This window comes from Balaenoptera acutorostrata, chromosome 18 (genome assembly GCF_949987535.1).
Source record: "Balaenoptera acutorostrata chromosome 18, mBalAcu1.1, whole genome shotgun sequence".
Taxonomy (NCBI): Eukaryota; Metazoa; Chordata; class Mammalia; order Artiodactyla; family Balaenopteridae; genus Balaenoptera; species Balaenoptera acutorostrata.
In genome coordinates this window covers 48,759,079-48,774,120 of record NC_080081.1, presented here as the reverse complement: position 1 = coordinate 48,774,120, position 15,042 = coordinate 48,759,079, and positions in this window count along the sequence as shown.

Below are 15,042 nucleotides of genomic sequence, written 5' to 3'. Positions count from 1 at the left end.
TTTCAGACTTCTAACCTCCAGAACTATGAGACAATAAATTTCTGTTGTTTTAAGTTACCCAGTTTGTCATAATTTGTTATAGCAGCCTTAAGATACACTTTTAAACTTCTTCCCAGTTTTTACAAACTTCTTTCATGATAAATACCCTAGTACACACCTTGTATAAGCTAATGAAGAGAAAGAAGAATCACAGGCAAGTCAGCATTTAATATTTCTGAGAGTGAAGAACGGAGGAGTCAGGAGGATCAGAGCTTTTGCTTTAGAATATGGATTTTTCTCTCCAGTTCTCACAAGGTCAGCCCCCTACCCAAAACAGCCACTTGAAGCTAATCTCAAAGCTTCCAGTATATTGTACTTGACCTTTACCTAAAGACCACCCCTACCAGGAAACTGACTGTTCCATCCCCTTGGGCTGTTAAAAAAGGCAGCTTTCACAGTGTTCCTTTCATTGCTCTGCTTGGGAATCTAAAACCTGTTCATCCTAAAAGAAACCAACCTGAAAGTGCCAAGCGAGACAATAACAAAACATACTTCATACACTTTTGAGAAAAAAATATGCAGGGGAGAAAAATGAAGAGGATAAAACAGTCTGCTGATCTGAAAACTATGTTTTTTCATGCTAAGTACTATGCTATGGAGCCAATACATCATGTCCACCAGTAAGTGCAAGTGAAGCATGTTTCTTCCACACATTGTTTGACACGGCAAGTGAGTATTTTATTGGCATTGGGTAATTTAAACTCACATTCTGGAGTCTGAGTTATATTAGCAGCATACTATGGAGTATATTAGCAACATACCATGCAAAGACTAGATTGTTTGGCAATTTGTGTACCAGAGAGAATCAGTCCAATATAATTCAGGAGAGAGGCAAGGGCACAAAGTGTGGAGAAGTTGCTTTATATCAGAAAAATATAGCTGATATTAAGATGATATGGATAAAACCTAAGAAACCTGGCACACAGTTTGCTAAATACTAGTTTATATGGCAGCATTGCAGGCAATGATCTGGAAATACTGATTCAACCACACATACAGAGCTAATACCTCCTCAGATAATCTGTTGCATTTATTCTTCCTACTTTATCTCTCCTATAACAAACAGCATGTGAAGGTACACACACACACACACCCACACACACAAACATACACATGCATATTTATTGCTATGAAAACCAGTGTGTATGTGGTTTAAATTGTTGGCTCTGGAGTTAGACAACCTAGATTTGAATCCCAGGTTTACCATTTACTGCTGTGCAAGCTTTATTTGTAAAACAGAGATTATGTAGTTCAAGTCTCATATATACTATTGTGACTAGGATTAAAAGGGATACTGCATACAAAACGCAGCCTGAGGCACAGAGTAGGTGGTCAATAAATGTCAGATATCATCACCAACATCATCATCATCATCATTATCATCATCACTATTATTATAAACATGCATACACTTGGTTATCAATGTTTATCTGTACAGCCAAAATCATCTATAGGTTTGTATATAAATTTAGGGGCCTATGAGCTTAAGACAGGTTTAGGGTTTGAGGAGATTATATTAATTTCTCCTTTAAAAATATTGTAGTGACAACACCAAATGCTGGCAAGGATGTGGAACAATAGAAACACTCATTCATTGCTGATGGGAATGCAAAGTGGTACAGCCATTTTGGAAAATAGTTTGGCAGTTTCTTATAAAACTAAACATTCTCTTACCATATGATCCAGCATTTGCTCTCCTTGGTATTTATTGAAAGAGTTGAAAACTTACATTCACACAAAAACCTGCATTTGGATGTTTACAGCAGCTTTATTCACAATTGCCAAAAGTTGGAAGCAACCAAGATGTCCTTCAGTAGGTGAATGGATAAATAAACTGTGATACATCCAGACAATGGAATATTACTCAGTGTTAAAAAGAAATGAGCTATAGTAAAGCATGAAAAGACATGGAGGAAACTTAAATGCATGTCACTAAGAGAAAAAAGCCCATCTGAAAAGGCTACATACAACTATGGAGACAGTAAAAATATCAGTCATTGCGGGGGGTGGAGGAGAAGGGGGCGGATAATAGGCAGAGTGCAGAGAATTTTTAGAGCAATGAAACTACTCTATACGGTACTGTAATGGTGGGTACATGCCATTATACATTTGCCAAACCCGTAGAATGTCCAACGCCAAAATGAACCCTAAGGTAAGCTATGGACTTTGGGTGATCATAAAGTGTCAATGTAGGTTCATCGATTATAACAAATATACCATTCTGGTGGGGAATGTCAGTAATGGGGGCAATTGCACGTGTGGGGGAAGGGAGTATATGGGAAATCTCTATACCTTCCATTCAGTTTTGCTGTAAACCTAAAACTGCTCTAAAAAAATAAAGTCCTAAAAAATATATTAGGAAATACAACTCAGGAAAATGTCCCAGAGCTCAAACGTTTTTTTTAGTTTCTACTCATGGCTATGATTTATTACAGTGAATGAATACAAAGCAGGATCAATAAATGAAAAGGGCACATGGGGCCAAGTCTGGGGAGAGCAGGTGTGAGCTTCCAGAAATTCTATCCTGATGCTCTTGTACAAGACATGTTTATTCCTTCAACAATTAACAGCAGCAACATGTGTGAAGAGTTGTATGTCCAGGAAAGGTTTATTGGAGCCTAAGGGTCAGAATTCAAACTTAATCAAATGGCTAATTTGTTAATTAATAGAGAAAGTCTGCTCAATATTGATAAATTTTGTCAGCTACTCAACCTAGATAAAACAGCTTTGTCTCATCTACTCGTTTATGAATCATTTGAATTACACTATGAAGGAAAGGATAATAGGATTAAAAACAAAAATTAACTAAAGCCAAAGGTATTGAGGGAGAGTAACAGATAGGTCAATTTGTCTGGCTCACCAGGTCATAAGATAAAGCACAGTAGACCTGAGACAAATCCCAGCTTCTACTCTCTTACCTGCAGATGGACATCAGACTCCTCAGAGCTTCAGTGTTAGGCTGAATTTTCATTTCTGCTATAAGCAAATGTTTATGTGATATTAAGTGAGTAACTGTATGTCAAAGTCCTTTCTAAGATTCCTCAAAACTAGTAAATAATAATAGGATTTGTTATTAAACCCATTGCCAGAAATCACCTTAATATGCAGTTAAAAAAATAAATAAAGCTAGAAATGCCAGTCTAGAGAAGGATTCCCCACTCCAGCCCATGGAAAGCCAGTAAAGAAATTTTAAAAAATGAGATGATCAGTGTTTCAAAGGGTTGCTCTTGTAGCTGTGCATGGCCTTATTTTTATTAAGTCATGTTTTTCTTCTTGCAACTCAGATGGAATCACAAAAATATATTCTATAGAATGTTTTTGGTCCTTAGAACATACTATAAAAAATATACATCAAAAAAACAACTTGTGACATTTATAAACATGATTCCCTGGCTATCAATTGGCTTTATATTGCCACAAATGAAAACACTTAAAAGAACATGGTTTTAAAATCATATCAGAAATGGATTTTTTTCCACGTAATAATATTTGGCTCTATTTTTGAAGAAACATGACACCTGTTCTGTTGATATAAGTGTGTTGCATTTGCTTTCTACCATACTTCTACCAGTGCAGTAGGCCATATTATTGTTCAAAATATTTGCTGTCTCTCCCAACCCTGTGGGTTGATTGAAGATTTGTTACTTAGTTTATCTCTGTGATTTTCTTTGACCAATAAAATGTGAGTGGAAGTGACATGTCACTTCCATATAGAAACTATAAAAGCCTTCATATGGTTTCACACCATCTTCTCTTTTCTGAATGCCAAGGGAAAATGAAATAATAAAAGTTTCTCTATTACTAGGAAAAAACTGTTCTGAAACCATGGAATCAGTTAAACACCAGAATTCTTTAAAACTATTTAATCAATCAATGGCAGGTCTACAGCCACTGTGACAATCACAACTGCTCGAGAACACCAGCCAAACAGTGGCAGCATTTTGCTTCTAAAAGTCATCCAGTGGGGAATGGACTTACAAAAGAAACATTCTCTGAATGTCAATTAGTCAACAACAGTTTCACTGTAGTATCCATGCTTCTACAGCTGATGTCAGCACACTCCCATCCCCAAATTCCATCCGTCCCAAAATTTGTGAAAAAATCAGTTCCCTGGTTTGCTCTAAGAGTATATGCCTGATCCACGTAGCTTTCCCTCACTTAAATAAGCAATAAATTTAATGTTAAGGTTTTTGTTTTAGATGATTGTCTTATCCTTTGACACATGGGAAAAAATGACAAGATAGAGGCTACTCTGTCAGTTTGGGTCCTCCAATGAAGAGAACGTGGAACAGAGTGACCGTCAACCCATAATGGACACAAAACATTAGTGAGAACAGTTATTTATGTAAGCCATTGAGATTTTCAGGTAGTCTGTAAACACAGAATAACTTAGACTAAGCTGAATTATACAGTCTGTAAATTTAAGTTATGGTTATAGGCCATTACACAAAGAAAACAGGCAGTTATAATTTATCTCCCTGCTCCAATAAAAGATGAGTTTTCCTCTACAGAACCAGACTTCTCGTCTCTCTTCTAATGTAATCATGATAGTTTTCACGCTTCAGGGCGAAATTTATGTTAAAAGCTTCATTATATTATTTCATTAGAAAATTATTTTTTCTGTCAAATATATGATTTTAAAAGATTTCTACTGTGCAAAAAGACTTGGCCAAAACAATAACAACATCAACAACAACATGAGTAAAATTTATAAAGCAATATAAAAATACAGCAAAAGAAATATACTTCATAATTCTTTATCCAGCCATAAATGTTCAATTCTTAAGCAATTTCCCCCACAGGACTCTGTATTCAATTTTAAAGTGAAAACAAATACAAAAATTAAATTTGCCTTTAAAACATGTTAAACTTTACTAGAATGTATCTATTACAAAGGGAAATAGTATGTCTATATTTGTATCTCATTTGGTATATAATTATTTTCAAATTTTATCATTTGCATGTAATTCATGTAACTTATTTTGAAGGACAGTTAATCATAAGAATTCAGTTATCATGAAAACCCAATGAGTCATTTAACAAGTATGTGAGAACATATTATATGTAAAGTTTAAATGCTGTTGGTGTTTAAAAATTAATAATAAACAGAATTTACCTTCAGGTCTAAAAGTAGAAAAGAGAAAATTTAATGTATAACCATAATAATGCAAGACTGATAAATGGCATCAGAAAGACATAGATGAAATTATATGCAAGATCTAAAGGATGAGAAATCACAACTGAGGAAAATCAGGGAAGGGTCATGGAGCAGGTGCATTTGAACTGGGCCTTAAAATATAAGTAGGAAATACTGTACACATATGAGTCTGGCTCTAATCCATATAAGCAAGAAGGAATCACTCATCTCTTCAATGTCGCCTTGACCTAGCAAGACAGAGCTTTTCTCCTAATAACAGGACTCATCATGTTCCTGATATGTACATACCATCAATACGCTCTGAGATCTGGCAGAAGGGAAAGAGGGAGGTTATGTTTTAGGCTCTGCTTTCAAATTTTCCCCACTCACTTAGGCAGCAAAATTTAGCCCAACTACTTCTTTTAACAAATCTTTGTGAAGTAGAGATTTCAAAGCATACAGGTCATTGGAAATTAATTCAGGGTCTATGCATCTTTCTGAATTGTTGGCCTATAAAGGCCCTGTCTTGTCAATACCTTGAGTCAGAATCTTTCTCAAAGTAGACTACATCTCTAGACTTTATTTCTTCCATATGGGTCAGAGCTTTAATCCAAAGCACTGAACCCCAGCCTGGGATTAATAGTGGTGAAAATTGTTAGCTAACAAGATTCGATGGAGCAGCCAACTGATAAGCCTTGATTACAGGCCTCATAATTCACTGGGAAAAATTCATTAGTCAACAGCTTCCCTGACACTCCCTTTCTACTAATAGTCAAAGCACAATTCTATAGCCCTTTCCTACAACTACTTTTCTCACTTGAGAAATTCCGGGACGAAGTGATTAAAAGAAAAGTAAATCCTTCACCCCTCATGTCACCTACAAAAGTGGGCAGCAACACGATTTGGGGAAATTTCCTGAAGTTGTGATAAAATTTAAGAACAAAAGCCTCCTGGACCTATTATTTATTTTGCAAAGCAAAGTAAGACTTTAAAAAAAAAAACTCATATTCAATTTTATTAAGCAATATTAAAAAGTAATAGCCTTCCAGGACACACAAAAATATAGTGCACATATCATTTATATGCAGTTGTGCATAAATCATTCCTCTTTTTTTCAAATGAATAGAATCAGAACTTCATGGCACTTGCGGAAAATACCCATTTAACTCTCAAGAATAACCCTATAAAAGAATGCTTATCAACTTCCCCAGAATAAAAATCAGGCCTAAATATGAAGACTTTGCCATTATACAAATATTCTTCAACCCATGACTTAGTGAAATTAATATCATTGCCATTGTTATTGCTTAAAATAAATAGAATAAGGGCCATTTCCTGGGAATAACAGTAAATTAACTGACAGAGCCCATGAACGAAATGAAACTAAAATCTCATGTCTAAAAAAATTTTTTTAATTCCCTGGCTAAAAACTTATTGTCATCAGCAGCCACTTTTTAAAAAGAGAAATAAAGCAGCCTTTCAACTCCCCAGGTTAATTTCAGTAATGAGTCACACTAGAGGAAAAAATACAGGGCAATTATTCAAAGGACCTTGGCCACACACTCAGTTTACTAGTTGACATGAGGTGATTTTCTGTTCCTCAGTTTCTTCACCTGAAAATGGGAATCAAATCTAGGATTGTTCAAGCATCAAATTAAAAAAGTATAAGTAGAATCCTAGAAATTTCCAAGCATCAATTTGAAAAACATATGTAGAAGCACTCTGTAAACTGTAAAATGTAAGAGGTCACTATTTCCCCACTTTTATCAAGTCTGTGTGACCTTGAGTTCCTGTATACAGGGCTCATCAATTGATCTCTTGGATATTTACTTCTAGAGCATCTTGGCATTGACTTTCTTGATACTTCTAGATGGGTCCCTACCCTCTGTTTTCTCATTCTTCCCTCCTATAAATATGAGTTGATCTCCACTAGTCACAAATATCTATGAAACACATAAATGTTTCAAAAGTTCCCTGAGAGACTCAGAGCAAAAAGCAGACTGAAAATTCAAAGTTCTAGTAAGATTTCCATGATAATAAAGTATTTCCACATCTCTCTGGAATTTGTAGGGCTTTTCTATCCTTAGGACACAAGCAGAATAAATTGGATGAGGGTTACTGGGTCCTTGAAAGCAGTTCCAGACAGCCACCTATGCACATAGACTGGGGCCAAAGCTGAATACAGAGCCTCAGAATTTCATTATGAGACTGTTGGATGAGACTATTTTTCCTACATACATAATGAATAAATTATATCAGGCTTCTAGACTCTTTTGAAACTAGACATATGACACTTAAATTTGGGGTAAGCAATTACTGAAAAACTGACAATCTGCACCACAAACAAAAAACGTTCAGAATGTTTTCTTCGGCAGACAGGTACATTTAACTGTGTGGAGAGAAGAGGAACTAATCTATGTTTCAATTAGTTCCCAGTGACTCCAGCAAGCTTTGATGGATTAATCAAATTCTGGCTTTTGGGGGGAAAGATTTACTTAAAATCAAATTGATCTGTTGTTCTCGTATTATCACTGCTAAATCTATATTTACTCTGCTTTAGGGCTTCTGAAGAGTAATAAATTGTCACCTCTCCTGCAGTCTGCCCAAGTCTCAAGTCACACTTGAAATGAGTTTAATATTTAGAGCCCCTTTCAAAAGTACTGTTGCTTGCAGACACTCAGTCGTAAACTTTCCAACAGCAACAGAAAACGCCACGGTAGAGGCAAGATTTCACGAAGCAGAGTCAGACTGTAAATTTTTTTCTTGACTTTTGGGGACAAGGAAGACAGTTGCACCAAACAAAAGCTAAATTCAAATAAAAGAGGGTGAAAATTGAGTGAGGACTGTGCATGTACTGTGTGTGTGTGTGTGGTGGTAGGGCGGGAGATGTGAAGGGCGTCTAATTGCTTATCCACTTTCACTCCCAATCTGTGGAGCATTCTTCCTAGGCTCTGCCTTTCTGTTCCTTCGATGGACACTGATGACAGCCTCCCCTGTTCAGAATACACTCTGCAGGTGTTGCTGAGAAAAGCATGCACATCACTCAGTTTCCTTATCATCTTCAGGAGCTGTTGTTCTTTGTCCTTCACAGAGGCTCTGATAAAACTTCAAGGCTCTGAAGTTTAAATAGAGATTCTTGCATTGAAAAAGCATCAGTGTGGGTTTTCCTGCCAAGAGAGCTGGACTGCTAATTTGACACATCAAATGAGCCTTTTGGACCGTGAGGTGTTAACCCAGTCCACCAGCCAAGCCGGGGGAAAGGCGCTGACTCCCAGATGCCAGTGCTAGCAAAATTAATCCTGGAGCTTAGCATCTGGATGCTTCACCTGCCAGGTGGGCCCCAGTAGGTCTTTTTCATCACTGGACCAGATTAAAAGAGAATGATGAGCAGAAGCGGTTCTGCACCACCAGTGACAGAAAGGAAAAAGGAAAAGATGTCCTCCACTGAGAGCGAGGCCCCGACTGCCTCCAGGTACTAATGTCCTGGAAACATTGGACAGGAGTGTGTGTTACCTTGTCCGGACACCACCTGAGCTGTCTGGTTGCTGGAAGAAGGCTCGGGAACATCAGAAGCCACAGGGTAGGGCAGACTGAACAAGTCCAAGCTAGCTTCAGGGTGCCACTTTTCAAGTTTTCACCTGAGCAGACAGGATTTTTAAGTATGTTCTTTGGTTTCAGGCTGCTGGCAACATTTGTCGGGATACCCAGTCCCCAACCCCACCTGGCTTTTCTTTTCCCTGCCTTGTTTGCTTTGCACTTAACAGAAAATCAAACTTTCCTAAACCCATGTGTCCTCTTGACCTTCTCATCTTAAGAAATTTTTTAAAGTCCAAACTTCTCTTGTCTTCATAGGCATTTGTTTTTTTTATATTTTCAAAATCTAGTATTTTTCATATGTTGTTTTTAAACATCAGAAATACAATTACATGGTCAGTGCTGGAAAAACACTACATTCCGCGTATCTAGATGAATTTGATGGGAGAGCAGAGGGCTAAAAAAGCAGGAAGGAGGGCCAGTAGGACAGAACTGATTTGCAGGGCAAGAACTTCAAAGAAATAATGAGGTCCCAGGAGAGGTGGAGCTCTGATGTAGGGAACTGAATCCTTTTCCAAAGCTTTCATAAGATGTATTTTTCTTTCTACTGCCAGATAAAGGTCTGTGTGGGGTAGAGGGGAAGAAAGAAGAAGGGAGAGGAAGCATTTGATGAAAAATAGAGTGGATGGTTCAGTGCTTTGCTTAGGCACCAGGTAAAGTTTCCTTCAAAAGTACCATGAGCAATTTAAACAGTAGAAGTGTCTGGGAATTAGAGAATAAACCAGGATGGATGCATGCATTTCCAAGAGTCATTATGGGGAACAATATTGTTTCTATTTAGCAAACACAGCTAAAAGTGGATGGCAAAATAGCACTTTATACATTAGATCTCTGAATATGAAGCTATATTTTCTAAGTTTATGAGCTAATATTTTTACAAATGGAATATCTAATCTCTCATGTAAATTTCTTGAATTTGTGTGGGTCCTCTGAAAAGGAATAACAGCAAGCCAAATCTCAAATTTAAGATTAGTGTTCTCATAGCAAGATAAAATAATTATTTCCAAATGTGAACATCAAAATGCTAATGGCTGGCTGGACCTAAGCATGGTAAGTGCACTCTTCTACAGAGGTAACTTAAAAAAAAAAAAAAAATCAATCTATGCTATAAGGAAATGACACCCTCTGCAACTTCCTCACTTCTGCTCATTACTGTATGTGATTCTCTTACCATTTTAGAAATTATATCTTCCAGTTTGCCCGGGACAATCCCAGCTTATTCTTGTTATCTTGGTGAAATTATTAGCAGCACCCCTTTTACTCTAAGTGTTTTGGTTTGGATGATAAATTATATTGTTTTCTTACTTAGAACGACAATGTTCTCATGTACATAGATTGAGGCCATCGGATGAGGAGACTGGGGGCTGGCCAGAACAGCAGCCCTAGGGTGAGGCATGGACCCCAGCATAGGGTCCACACTGGAGAGCCGAAATTGAGCTCAACTGGAACTAGGAAGCCAGTGCTCCGTAGCAACCGGTGTATCCCTTTCACATGCAGTAAAGTCTGCTGCCCTCAGTTGAGTTAGGCAGAATTAAACAAATGATCAGTGCCCACCTTGAGGCCTGACTGTAAAGAGATGAAAAACACCCCAAAGCCAGAGCTGTGACAAGAGACCAGTGAGAAATCACCAGAGAGGAAGGGAGCCACCTGTAAGGGTCTGTAGCTCTTCCGCCTGGAGCGCGCTTCCTGAGCTGCTGGCCTTAGAACGTCTGACATTTGTTTTAGTAAAGAAATCAGTAAATTTTCTCATGCTTCTACTAAAACCAAAACAAACAAGTCAAGATAGAAAGAATGTTTGAGCATTCTGTAAAAGATACTTTTCTCCCCCATTATATTCAAGAATGCCTAGATGTTTAAAACTGTAGTAAAGGAAGGAAACAAGAGTAAAACATTTATAATAAAAAAAACTTGCCATTTACACTAGTGAGATAGGCAACAAGTGTAATAAGTGTAAAATTATGTAATAAGTATACACTAATTTAAATAATGAAGGTTAGAGGAAGTGATAAATAATCAAGAATAATTATAGGGCATTAACTCTACTCAAAATAAATATATGCAGTTGTGAAAACCTTAATTTATTTCTTGCTGGATTTTATAGAACTTATCTGAAAATCAAGAAGAAAAAGTTTCATTACAGTCATTTGAAAGCAGGCTGACAAGTTATAAATGCACTCACTCAATGTACAAATATGTATAATACCATGCACAATGCACAATTCCTTAAATGGTGCTCAAACACATAACATCAGGGATGCTTAAACCTCATAGAAAACAGAAAACATACATGCATTTGTAAGCAACTAACATTTCAATGTTATAACACATAAGGCTTTCCCGCACCCTTTATTTTATTTGATCTTCTGGACAGCATATTTTACAGGTGAACAAAACCCAATTCAGAGACATTGAGTCATTCAAGATCAGACAGCTAAGTAAGAAACAAAGTAAAAACAATCAAACAAAAACCCCATAATCCTTGACCAAAGTTTCTTTGGCAATAGTTCTATTTCTTATAGGATTAGCTGTACACAGGAAAGAACACGATACAAGATTTCAATACAGCAGGAGGCAAATGAATAAATGAAATAAGGATTCTAGTCACAGGCCATGTTAATTTAGAAAAATTTGTTTAGTTTCTATTTCTTTCCTTGTGAAACAGTTTAAATCAGTGGTCCCCAACTTTTTGGCACCAGGGATTGGTTTCATGGAAGACAATTTTTCCATGGACGGGGTTGGGGGGGTGATGGTTCAGGTGGTAATGCGAGCGATGGGGAGCGATGGGGAGCGACAGATGAAGCTTCGCTTACTCTCCTGCCACTCACCTCCTGCTATGCGGCCCGGTTCCTAACAAGGCCGTGGACCAGTACCGGTCTGCGGCCCAGGGGTGGGGAACCCCTGGATAGTTATAGTACTCCATGACTTACCTCCTTCATAGTATCCCACAATAAAATAATACTCTTGAAAACTCAGTAAGTGTTGCAAAATTTTACTCCCACTAGAAACTAGAAATAATTATTGATTCCATCAGTAATTTTAACTAAACAGGCATTTTTCCAAGGAAAAATTCTAGGTCAGAGGCCAGGAGTATGTAGGAGATGCTTATACTGGTATGGTCATATGAGTTGGTAAAATTTTGAAATACTTCTCAGCTGATTGATTAATTGCCACTTGCTCTAGTCCCTCGAGTGCCCCACCCTTCCCCTGGCATCTTCCAGATCTCCCCATGAGTCAGAAAGTTAAAGGATTATTATCAGCAGGTTCGTGCTTCAGTGCTAAGGGTACCAGCCTTACGGGTACTTGACTTCTGCCCTTACCTCGTTGGAGACATTACTGACCAATAAAGGGAAAACTCCAGCTATGTGTTTGCAGCTTGCTTTCTCATGTAACCAGAGTCATGTTGCCAACATCTGCCTGTGTTCCTGTGGTTAGTGCTCAAGTGAAAATAATATCACTTGTTCTACTTACTATTAGATAATAATTCCAGGAAATATAAAAAAAAAAAAAATGTGGCTGGGATGGGATGTTGATCAAAATGCGATGCTTGACCTCCAGGGACATTAGTGCAGCTATAGAGAAGGTCTCAGCTTGAAAGATCTGGGAGGAGTGGGAATGTTGTTGATTATTTATTCACTGTCTTTGGCAAAGGGAGAACTAAAGAGTGCTTCAGTTACCCTGGAATTTATTCCCCAACTCACAGCAATGTAATGTAGTTGGACCAGGAAACGATCCCTCCTAAGCCAGCTGGACCATATTACAGAAAGAACACCTAAACACCAGGAATTTTTTAACATCAACAACACTTGCCTCCAGTTTAAAGTCTGAGACAGCTTCAACAGCTGTCAAATGGACAGTGAGGTTAACCCAAGAGAAACCACCAAAACTGTTTGCTGGAAAATATCATAGTAGGACTTACTCTGCTCACTCAGCGAAAGGAAATAATAAAACCAAAGAAAAATATGCATAGTACTTATGAAAATAGTCTACTTTAAAAATGAAGAGGACATAAGTACTAAAAAGGCAAAAGAAAAATAAAACTTTTGAAAAAGTTCTATTATAGGGAGTGGTAAAAAAAAATGGTAGGTTTGTTTTTGCAGAAACCTGATTTTCATTCCCAATGAAATTGAAGAAAACATGGACTCTATGAAATAATATAATGTTAACATTTAGATAGAAAGGGAACTGACTGGATCAAGGAGCTAGATTTTTTTAAAAGAAGGAAAGACTGTAATGATAAAAACTGCAATAAAATTAAATCATTCATTTAATATGTCTTTATGAAGAGAAAGGCAATATCAGGATAAAAAGATGAGCAAGAAATTAGAAGTGATATTATTGAAAACTAAATCCAATAGGCAACAAACTTAGGAAGCACTTCAAGAATGCAGAAGGTGTTGGTTCAAAAACTGGCTCTTGCACATGGAGGGCAAGCAGAGACCAAAGAAAGATGCAGACCACTCCAGATTGGTCGGTGGTAGGTATAATAAGCAAAAGAACTCATATATGAGGCTTATTATGGGCAGCTGCAAGGCAAGTAGATCTCCACACCCACCAAATCTTAAAAGTTTATATAAAGGCCTTAACTGGGTTTAGTTAGGTATACTGTCCAGATGGTCTCAACACCACATTGCTCTCTCAAGTCTGTGTCCTTGAAACAGCTCCTAGTGTGAGAATGGTGGACAGAACCTACATGCCAAGGACAGAGGAAGGGGGAGGAACCTCTGATTGCAGGGTCAACAGGCAGTCATGTTTTCTCAACAACCTCTTCCAACAGAAGGACAAGAGAAGAAAAATTATATGATTAAAGATGATTAAAATGGAAGACAGAAAGTAAAGACATAAGAAATGGATAATTGATTTCCTGAAAAAGAAAAACCAACAAATATGGCATAATAAATAATAAATGATATAAAACAATAAAGTTTCCTAATAGAGTAAAATGTTCTTATGTTTCTCTCAATAGATTAAAATGTTCCTAACGTTTCCCTAAGTTACATAAGGAAACTTCAAAAACATCTCAAGACCTAAGGCTTAGATTAAAAGGTCTTACCTTTTTCTCATCATATTCTGGTGAAGCTGTTAATTCTAAGGAAAGAAAAAAAAAAAAAAGAGGAAATTATGCATCTCTGAGAATGGGGGCAGGACACACAGGGGAAAATCTCTTTCAGAAGAAAACCTCTCTCAGAAGAAAATCTCTGAAGCTGTCCCTGGGCTTCTCTATAGCATTAAAAGCCAATTTTAAAAAGGTACAAACAAAACAACTTAAAGGTATTTTGAAAAAGAGTTGCCACCAAAGTCTGTATTCAACCAAGTTATCATTCCAGTAATGATAGGAGAAAATTATTCTTAGTAATGCACAGGCTCACAAAGGATACCTCCCAGAGTACTCCCCCAAAATGTTAACTGTTCAAAAGATCAATCTAAAAAAGATTCGAGCATCTGTTGAGGAATGCTTATGTTGTTTCCATATCTTGGCAGTTGTAAATAATGCTGCTACTAACACTGGGGTGCATGTATCTCTTTGAATTAATGTTTTCATTTTCTTTGAATATATTGCTATAACATATGGTAGTTCTATTTTTAATATTTTGAGGAACCTCCATATTACTTTCCATAGTGGCTGCACCAATTTACATTCCCATCAACAGTGTACTAGTATTCCTTTTTCTCCACATCCTCACCAGCATTTATTATTTGTTGTCTTTTTGATGATAGCCAATATTTTGCCATTTGCAACAACATGAATGGAACTGAAGGGTATTCTTCTTAGTTAGATAAGTCAAACAAAGAAAGACAATATTATATGTTTTTACTTCCATGTGGAATCTAAAAAATAAAACAAAATAGAAACAGACACATAGATACAGAGAACCAACTAGTAGGAGATGGGTGAGGGGATGGAGCAAGATAGGAATAGGGGATTAACAGGTACAAACTACTATATAGGATACAATGTACAGCACAGGGAATATAGGCATATATATATAATATATACGTTATAAATTTAAATGGAATATAATCTATAAAAATATTGACTCACTACTTTGCACACCTGAAACTAATATAACACTGTAAATCAATTATACTTCAATTTAGAAATTAAAAAAAGGGAGTGCCAAAAAGTGAGCCTGTGTTGTAGGAGGATGCACGGAAGGCATTAAATCACTTAAATGTAATAATAATTGTGAAACAAACAAAAAAATGATTTAGAAAGAATAGCTATGTAATGTCAACATATGATAATTTAATAATATCATCAGAAATCTCATATC